The sequence below is a fragment of the Carcharhinus amblyrhynchos genome, chromosome 14, assembly GCF_965287045.1.
Source record: "Carcharhinus amblyrhynchos chromosome 14, sCarAmb.v2.hapA, whole genome shotgun sequence".
Lineage (NCBI taxonomy): Eukaryota > Metazoa > Chordata > Chondrichthyes > Carcharhiniformes > Carcharhinidae > Carcharhinus > Carcharhinus amblyrhynchos.
In genome coordinates this window covers 61,673,907-61,692,164 of record NC_137337.1, presented here as the reverse complement: position 1 = coordinate 61,692,164, position 18,258 = coordinate 61,673,907, and the positions used below count along the sequence as shown (strand labels likewise).

Genomic DNA, 18,258 nt, shown 5'->3' with positions numbered 1-18,258 from the left:
AAAAGGCAACTCTTGTCAAGCACACACAGTTGAATGAGATTGCATTCAGCTAAAACTTTAAACTGACCTCAGTGCTATTGTAATTTCGAAACAGGTGAGGAGACGGATTGGAAGAAAGGAGATCTATGTAACACAGTAAATTGTGTCTTGTCCTGTACGTATTCCCTTTAGAATCAGAAAACAGACAATGTTAGTGCACTGCTACAGTTTACGCACATGGGCATCTAAGCTCGTACTCAGGTTTTTTTTAGACAGTTTATTTTTGGCTCCTTCAGAACCAAATTAGGTTTCGCGGTGCAGGCGAGAAAGCAGCGCACACTCCAAAGAGACTCCTGCCTGAAGGCAAATATATTCCGAGTAACAAGTGGACTTAAAAAGGAAAACATTAATAATTTTGCTTCTCGCTTAAATATGTGACCGTGAACCGACCTTCTCGTGCGATATTTATTATTTTCCTATTTAGGTTATTTGTTGCTTTGTGAAGGTGGCGTTTACCCTATATATGACAGGCCGTGAGTGAGGTGAGTTTTCTGTTCTTGCAATCAAGGTGACTTACAATTCTTCCAGGATTTTTATTAAACATTGCGTTGAAGTCAATAAGGGGTCGCAAGCGGATTACTCCAGGTACTGACTGCTAAGTTCTTTGAAGGGGAAATTTATCAAGAAGTCCAAAAAGGTAAGATATTAACTTCTTTTTAGTAAGTAACACTTAATTCGAACATTCATTTAACTTGAACTGGATTTTATTGTAGGGCAATTAGTTAAATTGACAGCTTGAAGTCAAATTCATGCAATTTATCAGAAAGATATTTGATTCCAGTTACCCTTGTTCAAACAAGTTGTAACGGTTATATTCATATTAAATAGAAACATTTTTTTAAAAAAACTAGAGAAATTACGGCACTGAAGGAGGCCATACGGCTCATCGTGCTAGCCCCCAAAAAATAGATTTATCCCACTTGTCGCAAGTGAATTATCAAGTCTTTTTTATGCGATGAGTTCTTCCGCCACGATTGACCTTTCTGGCAGCGAGTTTCAAGATCCAACAATAGTCTGGGCGAAAAGCATCACTTTTCAGCGGAACTGGGTGAAGTCATTTATCACCAGATGTGGATGGACAAGGTCAAGCATCCATTTGCCCTATTTTCCCCTGGCAAAATTGTTCCCTATTTCAGGATCAGCCTGAAATACAAATACACAGTGCTATATTTCAGAAAGGTAACTTTGAATCACTACAATCAGATCTCCGCCTATGCCACATCACGGGACAACCATTATCAAAGGTATAATTTACCTATACTTAACTGTATCACTATGGTGCACTGTTTTTCATCATCCTTTTTGATTTCTATGCAGCCTTTCAGAAAATCTACCACAAAACTTCCTGTAAGTATCCCCAAGGGCAGAATGTGAGTCTTTCAAAGCTTCATCCTTGTTGCACTATCTCCAGGTCCAATATTTAATGCTTCCTGGATCATATGTTCCAGGAAGTAGCCACCCACAGGCAGTAAGAGCTCAGGGTAATAGCTAGGTGACCATCAGGAAGAGGCAGGAACTCCAGGGGTTTCTTGGATATTTGCTGCTCTCAAACAGGTACTCAACACTGGCGACTGTTGGAAATGATGACATCTTGATGGGATCCAGTCCAGAACATGAACCGAACGTAAGGTTAGGGACAGGATGGGGGACAAAAAAGAAGTGCAGTTGTTAGAGGATATTCCATAGTCTGGGACAAACAAGCATTTCTGTAAGCATTATTGTGCATGGTACATTTCCTCCCTGGTGCCACGGTGAAGGAGAAGTTGCAGAATTACCTACAGTGGAGAGAGATTGAGCCTGATGTTGTGATACATGTTAATCCAGTGACAAAGAGACAGCAGGTTTTGAGGTCCTAAGATCAGATTTGGCAGGAGCTAGAGAGGAAGGTTTCAAAGTTGAAAATCAATGTCAATAATCTCTAAATTATTCCCATTGTGTTGTGCTAGCAGGAGTAGAAATAAGAAAAAGGAAGAATCAGTGTACAGATTGAGGTGTTGTGCCAAATGGAGAACATCAGATTCTTGGGCATTGGGAGTATTTCTAGGGCTAACAGATTTCGAAAAGAATAGACTGCATCTCAAATATACTGGGACTTATTTTCTCAAAGGGAGGTTCAGAAGCATGGCTGGAAGAGTTTAAACTAAATAGAGAGAAGAAGGACACCAATATATAAAAATGAAATGGCACATATGAATTGAGAGCATTGGACAGAACTAGAGAAATAAGGGGTTTTAAGTTAGATAGCAAGAGACAAAGAATTACAATGAGGAATGGAGCAACAGGATTACAGTGCATGTATGTAAATGCATGAAGTATGGTTAATCAGGTGGGTGAGTTACAAGCACAAATAACCATCTGGGAAGGTGATGGGGTGAGAATGGCCTGGAGCTTCTGGGCACCTCAGCATCTGATTTAGGGGTACCCCAAAGCTACTCAACATCACAGATTTAGATTTGCAAGGAAATTACTGAATAGAACAAACATCCTCTGGACAATTGTTGTACAAAAATAAGATATAAATTTTAAACTTCATTAATAGTTGCTCAGAAAAGGTTAGAAGGATTAAAGCCCCTTCTGACTTCTGGTTAACATTATAAAAACCCAAATAGATTCCCCACTGGACTGCCACATGCACTCTATCCACCAGGGACTCCCCCCAGATTCCTGAATAACCACAACCCTTGCCTGTCACTCATACAATGTTCTATAGTCCCAATGCCCCATGGGATTCCCCCAAACAAATTGGTCTCCAACTCCTAACCCTAACCCAACTCTACTGAGGCTCCACCCCACCATCCCCAATCCCCACTGTAGGCTGGCACCTCCACCCCCTTCCCAAAATGGTCAGTCATCACCTCTGGACCTGAGCCCTCTGACCTAACCCAAACTCCCTCCCATATGCCAGACAAGACCTACCTTTCTGGACCCCCCCCCCCCCCCCGACCTGATCTGACCTACCATATTCCAGCTTGACTATCTGCCCCCAAGCTATAGAGACATACAGCACAGAAAATGTCTTTCACTACCCTTTCAGGCAATGAGTTCCAGATTCCTACCAACCTCTGGGTGAAGAAGGTTTACCTCACAATCCCTCTAAACTTCCTGCCCCTTGTCACAAATCCCACCACAAAGGAGAAAAGTTAATTCCTGTCTAGTCTATCTACACTCCTCATAATTTTATAGATCTCAATCTTGTTCCCTCTTAGTTTCCTTGCCTCAGGCTCCAAGGAAATCAACCCCAGTTTATCTAATCTCTCTTCATAACTAAAAGGAAAAAGGGTGCAATTTTACAGCTCCACTGTGGCAGGGACAGGACTGTAAAATGCAGCAAGCTGTACAAAACTCCATTGACTTTTGCAGGGCTGGGAGATCTCATTGGTATGGCAGGCCATAAAATTTCACCCCAAGCATCTGCAGGAGGACACTTACATGACTATTATTGTCATATCAAAATGTTTCAATTGCAAATGCAAAAGACGAGGAAGAATCTGAAGTAGAACATCTAAATTGGAAGAGAACTAATTTTAATGGCAGGAAAGGATCCAGTCAAGATAAAATGGAGAAACTGTAACAGAAGAATTTGTATTTCACAAGAACATAAGAACATAAGAAATAGGAGCAGGAGTAGGCCATCTAGCCCTTCGAGCCTGTCCTGCCATTCAATAAGATCATGGCTGATCTGAAGTGGATCAGTTCCACTTTCCCGCTTTCTCCCCATAACCCTTAATTCCCTTGTCTATCAGAAATCTATCTACCCATGACTTAAACATATTCAACAAGGTAGCCTCCACCACTTCAATGGGCAGAGAATTCCAGAGATTCACCACCCTTTGAATGAAGAAGTTCCTCCTCAACTCCGTTCTAAACTAATCCCCTCCCCCTGCTCCCTTATCTTGAGGCTGTGCCCGCTAGTTCTGTTTTCCTTTCTAAGTGGAAAGAATCTCTCTACCTCTACCCTATCCAGCCCTTCATCATCTTGTAAATCTCTAAAAGATCCCCCCTCAGCCTTCTAAACTCCAACGAGTGCAGGCCCAGTCTATTTAATCTCTCCTCATAAGCTGACCCCCTCATCTCTGGTATCAGCCTAGTGAACCTTCTCTGCACTCCCTCCAAGGCCAATGTATCCTTACGCAAGTAGGGGACCAAAACTGCACACAGTACTCCAACTGCGGCCTCACCAGTGCCTTGTACAGTTGCAGCAAGGCCTCCCTACTTTTATATTCTATCCCCCTCGCGATAAAGGCCATAAAGATAGGGCGATAAAGATTCTTTAAGGAAGAGATGCTTCAGATACAGGCCATAATATTCTTGAGTTGTTTAATTAATACAGAATATTTACTGAGCCTGTGGAGTTACATAAAACATGAACTTTATTGAAACTATTGAATTTTATTGGCTACATCTTGCACAAGGTTGCACCAGAGAGTACAATTCATGTGACATTGCATCACCTTGATGTAAGCATTATATAGTTAACTTATTGAGCAATTAGAATTAATCTATTGCACTTACATTTTCCCCCAAGCCTCTGATTTCCATTTCTATATTGTAAAGATATAAAGTTTCACAATTTTATCTGTGGCCTGTTACAGTTCTCATTTCCTTCTCTTAAGTCCTTTCTTTCCTCTATTCTTCTTCTATGGACAACAGCTGTGGCAGTTTCATTTGTTTACTGAATGGGTCCTCTGCTCCTCAGGAGGTGATTGGGGCTTTGAGTCCATTACGATCGCATATTCCCCTCAAAGTTACTCACCATCCTAACTTGGAAATATAGTTCCTTCACTGGCGCTGGGTCAAAATCCTGAATCTCTTCCCTAACAGCACTGTAAAAGTATCTATAGCTCAGGGACTGCAGCAGTTCAAGAAGGCATCACCACTACTTTCTGAAGGGCAACTAGGGATGGTCAATAAATGATGGCCTAGCTAATGATGCCTACATCCCTTTTTTTTAAATCATTAGTTCAATCGAGTCTCTGGTCAATGGTAAAACCCAAGATGTTGACATTGGGAATTTCAGCAATGTTAATGCTATTAAATGTCAATGGGAAATGGTTAGATTCTTCCTCAATGAAGACTCACCAAGTATCTCCAGAATTAGAGGTCCAAGGGACTAGGGAGAATAAGGAATTGAAGGAAATTAGTATCAGTACAAAGATTTCATTGGAAAAATAAATGGGGCTGAACATTGATAAATCCAGAACCTGATATTCTACATTCCAGACTTTTGAAAGACATAGCTGCTAAGATAATGAAAGCATTGGTGATCATCGCCCAAAATTCTGTAGATCCTGGAACGGTTTCTCCAGATCAGAAGGTAGGAAATGTCTTCTCATTTTTCAAGAAGTTTTTTGGCGAGTGGGGTTGATTAGTGGGAGAGATGGGGAGAGGAGTGATGGGGATAGAGATAATGGGGAACTACAGACTTGTTAGCCTTACATCAGTAGTAGGGAATGTAGAATCTAAAATAAAGGATGTGATAAATAGATGCTTTGATAGTAATGATCTGTCTGAGCATTGTCGAAGTGGATTATGAATGGGAAAACATTTTCAATGAATCTGTTGGTGTTTTATTATACTATAATCCACCCAACCCACATATCTTTGGGTACTAAGAGGCAATTTAGCATGGCCAGTTCACTTAACCTGCACATGTTTGGACTGGTTCTGAGGATGTTATTAATAATTGATGAAGGGGAGTCGGTGGATGTAGCATACTTGCATTTTCCAAAGACCTTTGAAAAATTTCTCCACAAGAGGTTAGTTAGTAAATTTAAACTAATTAGGATTGGAGATAATATGCTGGCATGGATTTAGGATTAATTAACAGGTGGAAAACAGCGTGTAGGAATAAATGGGTAATTCTCGTGTTAACAGGCTGTGAGTAGCTCAAGGATCAGTGATTGTGTCCCCACTGTTCACAATAAATATCAATGATTTTGATGTGAGGACCAAATGGGATATCTATTAAATTCACTGAGAATGTAAGAATGCTATATGAGAACATATGTTGTTAGGAACATTCAAAATGGCTTCAAGGGGATTTGGAAAGCTTGGGGTGTAGGCAGTATGGTGGTAGTGTAGGATTTTATGGTTCTCTCCAGTTTCCTCCACTGGAAGTTATGACAAGCCTTTTAAATTGTCACTTTCTTTGGTAGGAACATAATATCCTGCCAGATGAGAGGGGGCTGTGAAATCCTGGCCAGGGAGTGGGTAAGAACGTAGCAAATGGAATATGCCATGGAAAATGTGAAGTTATCCAATTTGACAAGAGGAACAGATTTGCAGGGTATTTTTTAAATGATAAGTGATTAGAATGTATGGATGTGTAAAGGGAACCAAATGTGCTTGTCGAAAATTCACCGAAAACTAACATGTAGGTGCAGCAAGGAATTAGCAAGATGTGTGTTAGCCTTTATCGCAAAAACGTTTGAGTACAGGAGCAGTTAAGTCTTGCTTTGAAGTCTGTGTGCAGTTCGATCCAATAACATTTTTTCCACTTACATTGGGAAGGATACTTCCATAAATACAAAGTTACACCAGGTTTGTTCCTGGCATGGTGGGACTGTCCTGCGAAGAGAGATTGTGGAAGCTTGGCTTGTATTCTCTAAAGTTTCAGAATTAAAAATGATCTCATTGGAAACTACAAAAACCGCAAGAGAGAGTAGATGCAGATAAGATATTTTCCCTGGGTGGGGAGGGTCTGGAAACATGAAAAATAGGAACAGGAGTAGATTAGTCCACCATTCAATATGATCACAGCTGATCATTCATCTCACCATCATCCTCCTGCACTCCCACCACATCTCTGATATCTTTAGTTTCTGGAAATCTATTTATTTCCTTCTTGAGTATAGTCACTACAGCCTTCTCTAGTACAGAATTCCACAGGTTCCGAAGATATTTCTCCTCATCTAAATGGCCTACTCTGTATTCTGAGACTATGACCCACTTATCTAAAATGCCCAGCTAGAGGAAGCATCACTCTGCATCCAGTCTTGTACAGCCCTGTCAGAATATTATACATTTGACTGAGGTCCCTTCAACTTCCAGTGAATACAGGCACAGTTGACCCAATCTCTCCATATTTCGACAATCGTGCCATCCCAGGAATCAGTCTAGTAAAACTTTGCTGTATTTTTTCCAAGGCGAGTATATCTTTCTTGGGTAAGGAGAAAAACTGCACACAATATCTCAGATGTGGTCTCCCCAAGGCCCTGTTCATCTACAGTAAGATAACCTTCCTCTTGTACTTGAGTCATAATGCAGTAAGATCACAAAACATAGGGGCAAATGTGGGGCATTTGGCCCATTGAGTTTATTCTACCATTAAATTAGATTATGGCTGATCTAATGTGATAATCCTCAACTCCACTTTCCACCTTATCCCCATAACCCTTGATTCATTTACTGATTAAAAATCTGTCTATCTCAGCCTTCAACATATGTAACTACTGGACAACTACAGCCCTCTGCAGGAAAGAATTCCTCAGATTCACCGCCCTGTGCAAGAAGAGATTCTTCCTCATTTGTCTTAATGGGTGACCCTTTACTCTGAGATTATGTTCTCTTGTCCTAGGCTCTCCCTCAAGGGGAAACAACCTCTCAGAATCTAGCCTGTCAAGCTACATGAGAATCCTGCATGCCTTCATAAGATTGCCTTCTTCAAAACTCCAGTGAGTACAAGTCCAACTTACAGAACCAGTCCTCACAAGAAAATCCCTTCATACCTTGGATCAACCTAATGTACCTTCTCTGGACTGCCTCCAATGCCAGTATATTTTTCCTTAGATAAGGGGACCTATACTGTTCACAGTATTCCAGGTGTGTTCTAACTAGTTCCTTGCATAGTTTTAACAAGACTTTCACATTTCTTTAATCAATTTCCTTTGTAATAAAGGTGAACATTCCATTTTCCTTCCTTACCACCTGTTGAACTTGCATGCTAGTTTTTTGTAATATTTTGGAGCTTCAAATCCCTCTCTGATGCATTTTCCCTATTTAAATAATACTCAGCTCCTTTATTATTCCTATCAAAGTGCATAACTTCACACTTTGCAACACTATATTTTCTCTGCCAAGCTTTTACCCATTTACTTAACCTGTCTATATTCCTCTGTAGACTTTTTGTCATGCTCACCCCTTGCCTTTCCACCGATCCAATGAAAGGCAACATACAATTTGCTTTCTTAATTGTTCACTGCACCTCCGTGCTTGCTTGCAATGATTTGTGTTCTAGGACACACAGATCCCTTTGTGCATCAACATTTCCCAGTCCATCATTGTTTATATAATATTCTGCTATTCAATTTCTCTTACTGAGGTGGAAAACCTCACAGTTATCCAATTGATACATCATCTGTCAAGTATTTGCTCAGTTATTCAATTTGTCTAAATCACCTTGAAGCCTCTTAACATCCTCCTCACCATTCCCATTCCCACCAAGTTTAGTTTCATCAGCAAGTTTGAAAATATTATATTTGGTTCCCTCATCCAGATCATTGGTAAATTGCGAATAGCTGGAGCCAACAACGGACCCCTGCACTAACCTACAAGTTCCTGCCTGCCACTCTGGAAAAGGTCCATTTATTCCTGCTCTCTGTTTCACGCCTGCTAATCAATTCTCAATCTATATCAAATTTTATTCCTCTGTCTTAATTTCATGGACTAACCGTTGTTTCCTGAAGGGGGAAAGATGATAGCGATGGTGCCTGCTCTCCCTGTCCACTAGGAGCATTTGCCAAATTGCAACATGACAAGCTCAGCATAAAACTGATCCTGACTTTCAGACAAGTGTGTTACCCTTCTGGGGGGATTAACATTCTGTGCTGTGCCTGGATTTATGTAACAATGCAGACCAGGCTCATATGGAACTTGTCTCCTGGCAGTAACATCACAAATGGACTGAAAACGAGATTAATCAGAGGATGTCTACAGTGCAGAAGGAAGTCATTTGGCCCATTGAATCCACTCCAACTCATTTTTATTCATTCATGGAATATTGAATAAATTGGCTAGCATTTATCACCTATCCTTAGTTGCCCTTGGAGGACACTTGAGAGTCAACCATATTGTTGTGGCTCTGGAATCACTTGTAGTCCAGACCAGGTAAGGACAGCAGATTTCCTTCCCTAAAGGATATTAGTGAGCTAGTTGGGTTTTTCCAAAAATTAGCAATAGTTTCACAGTCATCAAAAAATTTGTAATTCCAGATTTTTTTATGAAATTCAAATTCCGCCACCTGCCATGGCAGGATTTGAACCTGAGTCCCCAGAACATGAGCTGAATTTCTGGTCTAGCAATAATGCCACTAGGCCAATGCCTCCCCCACAGGTCATAACTCGACAGAATATTTTATCCCAGCCCCCTCCCACCTTATTCCCATAATCCAACACATTTACCAAGATTAATCCACCCACCTACACATCTTGGGACACTAAGGAGCAATTTTACCATGGCCAATCCATTTAACCTGCACATCTTTGGAAGTGGGAGGAAACTGGAGGAAACTCACACAGACGCAGGGAGACAGTGCAAACTCCAAACTGACAGTCACCCAAGGCCAGAATTGAACCCAGGTCCCTGGCATTGTGAGGCAACAGGGCTAACCACTGTGCTACTATGCTGCCCAAGTGTTTGCAAGAAATTGTGTACAGGTAGGCTGTAAAGCAAATTTGCTTCTAGGCTCATGCTTTTTGCCATACTGATTACCTCTGTATATTGTTTTCATAGTAAATCAATAAATTATAGAAACTTTAAAAAATATCTTTTATGTGACATTTTAGCAAATGTTTTCTGTAAATAAAAATACACCACATCCATTGGCTCTCCTTTATCTATTCTATGAGTTACATCCACAAATCTTCAGTAGGTTGGTCAAACATGCCTTTTCAAAAATCCATATTAGAACATAGAACATAGAACATTACATCGCAGTACAGGCCCTTTGGTCCTCGATGTTGCGCCGACCTGTGAAACCAATCTAAAGCCCATCTAACCTACTCTACTCCAATATCATCCATATGTTTATCCAATGGCCATTTAAATGCCCTTAATTTTGGTGAGTCCACTACTGTTGCAGGCAGGGCATTCTACGCCCTTACTACTCTCTGAGTAAAGAACCTACCTCTGATATCCGTCCTATATCTATCACCTCTCAATTTAAAGCTATATCTCTTCATGCTAGCCATCACCATCTGAAGAAAAAAAGCTCTCACTGTCCACCCTATCTAATCTTCTGATCATCTTGTATGCCTCTATTAAGTCACCTTTTAACCTTCTGTCTAACGAAAACAGCCTCAAGTCCCTCAGCCATTCCTCATAAGATCTTCCCACCATACAAGCAACATCCTGGTAAATCTCCTCTGCATCCTTTCCAATGCTTCCATATCCTTCCTATAATGTGCGACCAGAACTGTACGCAATAATCCAAGTGCGGCCGCACCAGAGTTTTGTACAGCTATAACATGACCTCATGGCTCTGAAACTCAATCACTCTACCAATAAAAGCTAACACACCATACACCTTCTTAAGAACCCTATCAACCTGTGTGCCAACTTTCAGGGATCTATGCACATGGATATCAAGATCTCTTTGCTCATCCACACTACCAAGTATCTTACCATTAGCCCAGCACTCTGTATTCCTGTTACTCCTTCCAAAGTAAATCACCTCACACTTTTCCACATTAAACTCCATTTACCACCTCTCAGCCCAGCTCTGCAGCTTATCTATGTCCCTCTGTAACCTGCAACAACCTTCCGCACTGTCCACAACTCCACTAACTTTAGTGTCATCCACAAATTTACTAATCCATCCTTTTATGCTGTCATCCAGGTCATTTATAAAAATGACACCAGAAGTGACCCCAAAACAGATCCTTGCAGTACATTACTAGTGACTGAACTCCAGGATGAACATTTCCCATCAACCACCACCCTCTGTCTTCTTACAGTAGCCAATTTCCAATCCAAACCGCTAAATCACCCTCAATCCCATGCCTCCGTATTTTCTGCAATAGCCTATGGTGGCGAACCTTATCAAACGCTTTACTGAAATCCATATACACCACATCAACTGTTTTATCTCATCCACCTCTTTTGTCACCTTCTCAAACAACCCAATAAGGTTTGTGATGCATGACCTACCCTTCAGAAAACCATGATGACTTTCCCCAATCAAATTATTCCTTTCTAGATGATTAGAAATCCCATCTCTTATAATCCTTTCCAAGCCTTTGCCCACAACAGAAGTAAGGCTTGTTGGTCTATAATTACCAGGGTTGTCTCTACTCTCCTTCTTGAACAGGGGGACAACATTTGCTATCCTCCAGTCTTCTGGCACTATTCCTGAAGACAATGATGACATAAAAATCAAAGCCAAAGGCTCTGCAATCTCTTCCCTAGCTTCCAAGAGAATCCTAGGATAAATCCCATCCGGCCCAGGGGACTTATCCATTTCACACTTTCCAGAATTGCTAACACCTCCTCATTATGAATCTCAATCCCATCTAGTAAAATAGCCTGTATCTCAGTATTCTCCTCAACAACATTGTCTTTTTCCTGTGTGAATACTGATGAAAAATATTCATTTAGCGCCTCTCCTATCTTGTCGGACTCCATGCACAACTTCCCATTATTGCCCTTGACAGGCCCGAAACTTACCCTAGTCATTCTGTTATTCCTGACATATCTATAGAAAGTTTAGGGATTTACTTGATCCTACCTGCCAAAGACTTCTCATGTCTCCTCCTGGCTCTTTTTAGCTCTCTCTTTAGGTCCTTCCTGACTAATTTGTAACTCTCAAGTGCACTGACTGAGCCTGCATGTCTCATCTTTGCGGAAGTCTCCTTCTTCCTCTTCACAAGAGATTCAACTTCTTTAGCAAACCATGGTTCCCTTACTCTACCATTTCCTCCCTGCCTGACAGGTACATACTTATCAAGGACATGCAGTAGCTGTTCCTTGAACAAGCTCCACATTTCAATTGTGTCCATCCCCTGCAGTTTCCTTCCACATCCTATGCATCCTAAATCTCGCCTAATCGCATCGTAATTTCCTTCCCCCCAGCTCTAACTCTTGTTCTGTGGTATACACCTATCCCTTCCCATCGCTAAAGTAAATGTAACCAAATTGTGGTCACTATCACCAAAGTGCTCACCTACCTTCAAATTTAACATCTGGCCTGATTCATTACCCAGTATCAAATCCAGTGTGGCCTCACCTCTTGTTGGCCAATCTACATAGTGAGTCAGAAAACCCTCCTGCACACATTGGACAAAAACTGGCCCATCTAAAGTACTCAAACTATGGCTTTTCCAGTCAATAATTGTAAAGTTAAAGTCCCCCATAACAACTACCCTGTTACTTTCGCTCCTATCCAGAATCATCTTTGCAATCCTTACCTCTACATCTCTGGAACTTTTTGGAGGTCTATAGAAAACTCCCAACAGGGTAACTTTTTCTTTCCTGCTTCTAACCTCAGTTCATATTACCTCAGTAGACAAGTCCTCATTAAACGTCCTTTCTGCCACCGTAATACTGTCCTTGACTAACAATGTCACACCTCTCCTTTTACCACCTTCCCTGTTCTTACTGAAACATCTAAACCCCGGAACCTGCAACAACCATTCCTGTCCCTGCTCTATCCATGTCTCTGAAATGGCCACAACATCGAAGTCCCAGATACCAACCCATACTGCAAGTTCATCCACTTTATTCCGGATGCTCCTGGTGTTGAAGTAGACACACTTCAAACCCTCTACCTGCCTGTTGGTACACTCCTGCGACCTTGAAATCTTATTCATGACCTTACTACTCTCAACCTCCTATACACTGGAGCTACAATTCAGGTTCCTATCCCCCTGCTGAATCAGTTTAAACCCTCCCAAAGAACATTAGCAAATCCTCCCCCGCTCCCCCCCAGGATATTGGTACTCCTCTGGTTCAGGTGTAAACCATCCCATTTGTACAGGCCCCTCCTACCCCAGAATGAGCCCCAATTATCCAGGTACTTGAATCTCTCCCTCCTGCATCATCCCTGTCGCGACGTGTTCAACTACTGTCTCTCCATATTCCTCACCTCACTAGCACGTGGCAGGGGTAACTAACCACAGATAACAACTCTGTTTGTTCTAGCTCTAAGCTTCCACCCTAACTCCCTGAATTTCTGCCTCACGTCCCCATCCCTTTTCCTATCAATGTCTTTGGTGCCTATGTGGACCACAACTTGGGGCTGGTCCCCCTCTCACTTAAGGATCCCGAAAACATGATCCGAGACATCACGGACCCTGGCACCTGGGAGGCAATACACCAACCGCAAGTCTCTCTCGTTCCCACAGAATCTCCTATCTGTCCCCCTAGCTATGGCATCCCCGATGACTAATTCTCTACTCCTCTCCTCCCTTCCCATCTGAGCAACAGAGACAGGCACTGTGCCAGAGACCTGTACCCCATGGCTTACCTCTGGTGTTTGTCCCCCCCAACCGTATCCAAAATGGTATACTTGTTATACAGAGGAATGGTCTCAGGGGATCGCCGCACTGACTGCTTCTGACCCCTTCTAACAGTCACCCAAGTATCTTCATTTTCTAGGAGTAACTACCTCCCTGTAGCTTTTATCTATAACTGTCTCTGCCTCCTGAATGATCTTGAGTTCATCCAGTTCCAGCTCCAGTTACCTAACATGGTCTTCAAGGAGCTGGAATAGGGTGCACTTCCTGCAGGTGTACTCAGCTGGGACACTAATGGTGTCCCTCACCTCAAAAGTCCCACAGAAGGAACATTGCTCTGTCTGCACAGCCATCCCTGTTAACTTCCCTTCCTAAGAAACAGAACAGAAAAGAAGAAAAGAAAAAAGCTTACCTGCTCTCACACCGAGTCTTCTTTTTAGGTTAGAGGAGGAGGGAGGGTGGGAGACATTGGACGTGTAGTGCCTTAGGTTTCCTCAATGTTCAAATATATTAGGCATTACAAAAACCTTCCCAGGACACTCCACAACCTACTTCCAGTTTCCTGCTGCTCTGGAAAAGAACTCTGAAAAAAGTAAGTTAAAAATCAAACTTAGAGGCAACACAGTAGCACAGTGGTTAGCACTACTGCTTCACAGTGCCAGGGACCTGGGTTCGATTCCCGGCTTGGGTCACTGTCTGTGTGGAGTTTGCACATTCTCCTCGTGTCTGTGTGGGTTTCCTCCGGGTGCTCCGGTTTTCTCCCACAGTCCAAAGGTGTGCGGGTTAAGTTGATTGGCTATGCTAAAAAATTGCCCCTTAGTGTCCTGAGATGTGTAGGTTAGAAGGATTAGTGGGTAGGATATGGGGGGAGGGGCCTTTGTGGGATTGTGGTCGGTGAGGATTCGATGGGCTGAATGGCATCTTTCTGTGCTGCAGGTTTCTATGATCTATGAAACACTCTTACCTTCCAGCTCTCCTCACAACAATTGCTCTCCTCGCTGTCTGTTCCACTGGAAGAATGAGGTCAAAACCTCGAAGGTAAGTACCTTTTAAAGAAAAATACAAAAACCTTCCCAGGTCTCTCCACGGCCTACTTCCGGTTTCCTGCTGCTCTGGAAAAAACTCCAAAAAAAGTAAGTTAAAAATCAAACACTCTTACTTTCCAGCTCTCCTCACAAGAATCACTCCCTTCTCTGCCTGCTCTGCTGGAAGAATATTCCTTTCTATAGATCCATATTCATTTTGTCATATTTTCCAAGTACTTTATAAAGCATCCTTTATAACAGACTCTAGTATTTCTCCACTACTGATGTTAGGCCAGCTGGTCTCTAGTTCCTGTTTTCTCCCATCCTCCCTTTTTAAAATGAAGGTTACATTTGCCACTCTCCAATCTGCTGGGACTATTTCAGAATCTACAGAAATTTGGAAGATGACAATGAATGCATCCACTATTTCCATGGCCTGATAATCTACATCACAAGGTAATAAAGGAGTCCCATTAATATCTCCAGCTTTTTTCAGTCATGCTAATTTCCTTCAATTCCTCTTTGTAGGCTTGAGGCCTGTAGGCATTTATGTTTTGCAATTTTGCATTTTATTTCTGCTGTGCTTTGACTTTGAATGTTCAAAGTCATTTTGTATTTTCTCACTTTGGAGACATTGAATTTAACCCAATTATGATTTTGCATTAATTAATTAATCAAAAGTAATCAGTAGTGATATGTTTATCTAGACCTTGTTTTTTCCTCTGTACTGGCCAGCAAGTCGTTGTTTAGGCGAAAGATTTGTTTCCCACTAAAATACTAAAATAAGTTATTTTTTCTTGTGATTAGACCGACTGTTCTACTGCAGTCTGTGACCCTTGGACTACTAACCACTGCTGAGTAATGTTATCTGGTGGGGCCACCTAAAGCATTAGAAGATGAAGTTTAGTTGATGGGCATAACAACTGATTAATGGCAGATGAGAAAACATTATCAGGAGCTACAGCAACAGCTGCAGTGCAGCAAAGTCTGCTTAGCCTCGTGGCCCCTGCGAGAGCTGAGATTTGTTTTATGAAAGACTATAGCAGACTTAGAGGCTGGAATGCAGCCAGAAATTCAGCTTAAAAGAGACACTGCTTCAGGGTTCCAGTGCTGAAGCCATAGTGGAATTGTCATCCGCTGAAAGGCAAGAGCAAGAAACAGGAGCAGAATGACTGATCATAGCGCCTACTAGTTATGGTGACTCAGCAGCTTAGTAAGTATGTAACAAGAGGATGGTAACATTTGTATCAATTTTGGGGAGCTGTCATGGAGCCAACTAAATATTGTTTGTGCTTTAACAGAAATCTGCCTTTCTCGTCTTCTGGTATTTTTTTAAATTCATTTGTGGGACATGGACATCACTGGCTGGCCAGCATTTATTGCCCACCCCTAGTTACCCTTGAGAAGATAATGGTGAGCTGCCTCCTTGAATTGCTGCAGTCCATGTGCTGTGGGTTGGCCCATAATGCCATTAGGGAGGGAATTCAAAGATTTTGACCCAGCGATAGCAAAGAAACAGTGATATATTTCCAAGTCATGATAGTGAGTTGGAGGGGAACTTGCAGTTAGTGGTGTTCCCATATATGCTGCATTGCCTCTTGATGAATTGCTGCAGTGCCTCTTGTAAATAGTATACACTGCTGCTATTGAGCATTGGTGGTGAAGGGAGTGGATGTTTGTAGATGTGGTGCCAGTCAAGTGGACTGCTTTGTCCTGGATGATGTCAAGCTTCTTGAGTGTTGTTGGAGCTGAACCCATGCAGGCAAGTCAGGAGTATTCCATCACGCTTCTGACTTGTGCCTTGTAGGTGATGGATTTATTAATAGAGGCATTGAGTATAAGAGCAAGGAGGTTATGCTGAACCTATACAAGACAGGTAGACTTCATCTGGAGTACAGTTCTGAGTGCCACACTATAGAAAGATGTGAATGCATTGGAGAGCATGCAGGAGAGGAGTACAAGAATGGTTGATTACAAGATGAAAAATTTCAGTTATGAGGATAGTTTAGAGGAGTTGTAACAGTTCACCTTGGGGAGGAGAAGCCTAAGAGGAGGCTTGATTGAGGTGATCAAAATCATGAGGGGATTGGACTGAGTAGATAGGGAGAAACTTTTCCCGCTTATAACAGGATCAAGAATGAGAGGCACAGGTTTAAAATGATTTGCAAAAGAAGCAAATGTGTTTTGAGAAGAAAAGTCATTTTCACACGATGAGGGTTTGGGTCTGGAATGCATTGCCAGGAAATCTGGTAGGGATGCAAAGGTAAGAAATCACTTGTCTTGGGTTCTTTATGGGCCCCCAACAGTAAGCACATACTAGGACAGGGAACGCAGGAAGAAATAAAGGGGGGAGGGGGAAAGGACTTTGGGGAGTCAAGAGGTGAGTTACTCGCCGCAGCATTCCTAGCCCCTGACTTGCTCTTGTAGCCACTGTGTTAATGTGGTGAATCCAGTTGAGTTTCTGATCAATGGTAACCCCAAGGATGTTGACAGTGGGGGATTCAGTGATGGCAACGCTAATGTATATGTAATTTTTTTCATTTCAATAAAGTTACATTTCCTTCTCTTTGTTTTCTTCTTACCAATTATAAATGTCATCTCATTATTATAATCATTATTCAATAAATAGTGTTTTTGTAATTTATTTTCCATTATGACTCACTCTTCTTGCAACAAGAATGTGGCTTTGGATCTAAGTGAGATTCTTAAATGAATTCCCATGACTCCTTACATCCTTCTCACTAGATCCGTGATACCCTGGGAGTATAGTGGGGAGCTATTTGCATTTAATTGGTCTGCCACTTTCTTGTATTCCATTGTAAATTCTCTTGTTTCATACTGTAAAAGTGTTTCACACTGTAAGGAACATATATTTGTCTTAGCTAATCTTTTTTTTCCTTTCACAGATTTGTAGAGGTTTTTACAGTCTGTCTTTATGTTTCTTGCAAGGAGGACACAATTATAAAATGAGGGAAAAACCACTTAGCACCACGATGACAAGTTTATCTTTAGCCAGAGGGCGTAAATCTTTGGAATTCTCCATCCCAGAGGGCTTTGGAAAATTAGTAACTGAGTAGTTTGAAGAAGAGATTGACAGCTTTTTAAATATCAATGACATAAAAGGTGTGGGGAAAAGGTGTCTAAATGAAATATCAAATTGAATGCTGAAGCAGGCACAATGCTGTGAATGGCCTACTCCTGCTCCTCTGTTCCATCATATGCTCACTGCTACTGGAGGTATTTTCGCTGAGGTCAATATTTAATCTTGTCTCATTTTACATTACCAGATTTGCAAAATCTGCTCTCTGGTTGGTGCTAAAACATGCAGCTCCAAGAAACTGTTCTGAAAATATTATGAACTACCTTTGCCAATCTGATTTATCCCATCTGTGTAGATTAACTTCACCTATGATTATAACTGTACCTTTTCTCACAGCTGCCCACCACCACCACCCCCCCCTCCCCCTTTATTCCTGCGCATCCTGTGCTTTACGTGGTAACAGTTAGGGGACCTGTAAAGAACTCACCATAAGTGATTTCTTATCTTCTCATTCCTACCAGACTTCCTGGCAATGCATTCCACACCCAAACCCTCATCATGTGAAAATAGCTTTTCTTCTCAACACATTTGCTTCTTTTGCAAATCATTTTTAACCCATGCCTCTCATTCTCGATCCCGTTATAAGTGGAAACAGTTACTCCCTATCTAGTCTGTCCAACCCCCTCATGGTTTTGAACACCTCTGT

At 41.8% G+C, this 18,258-nt stretch overlaps 1 long non-coding RNA gene across 1 annotated transcript; it reads left to right on the top strand.

Annotated features, from left to right (window-relative positions):
• Positions 1–342: 342 nt before the first annotated feature.
• LOC145352281 (uncharacterized) lies at positions 343–14,522 on the top strand. Its single transcript, XR_013888527.1, has 3 exons — positions 343–676; positions 5,260–5,353; positions 14,459–14,522. It is a non-coding gene; the product is annotated as an uncharacterized LOC145352281 (long non-coding RNA).
• The last annotated feature ends 3,736 nt before the right edge of the window (positions 14,523–18,258 follow it).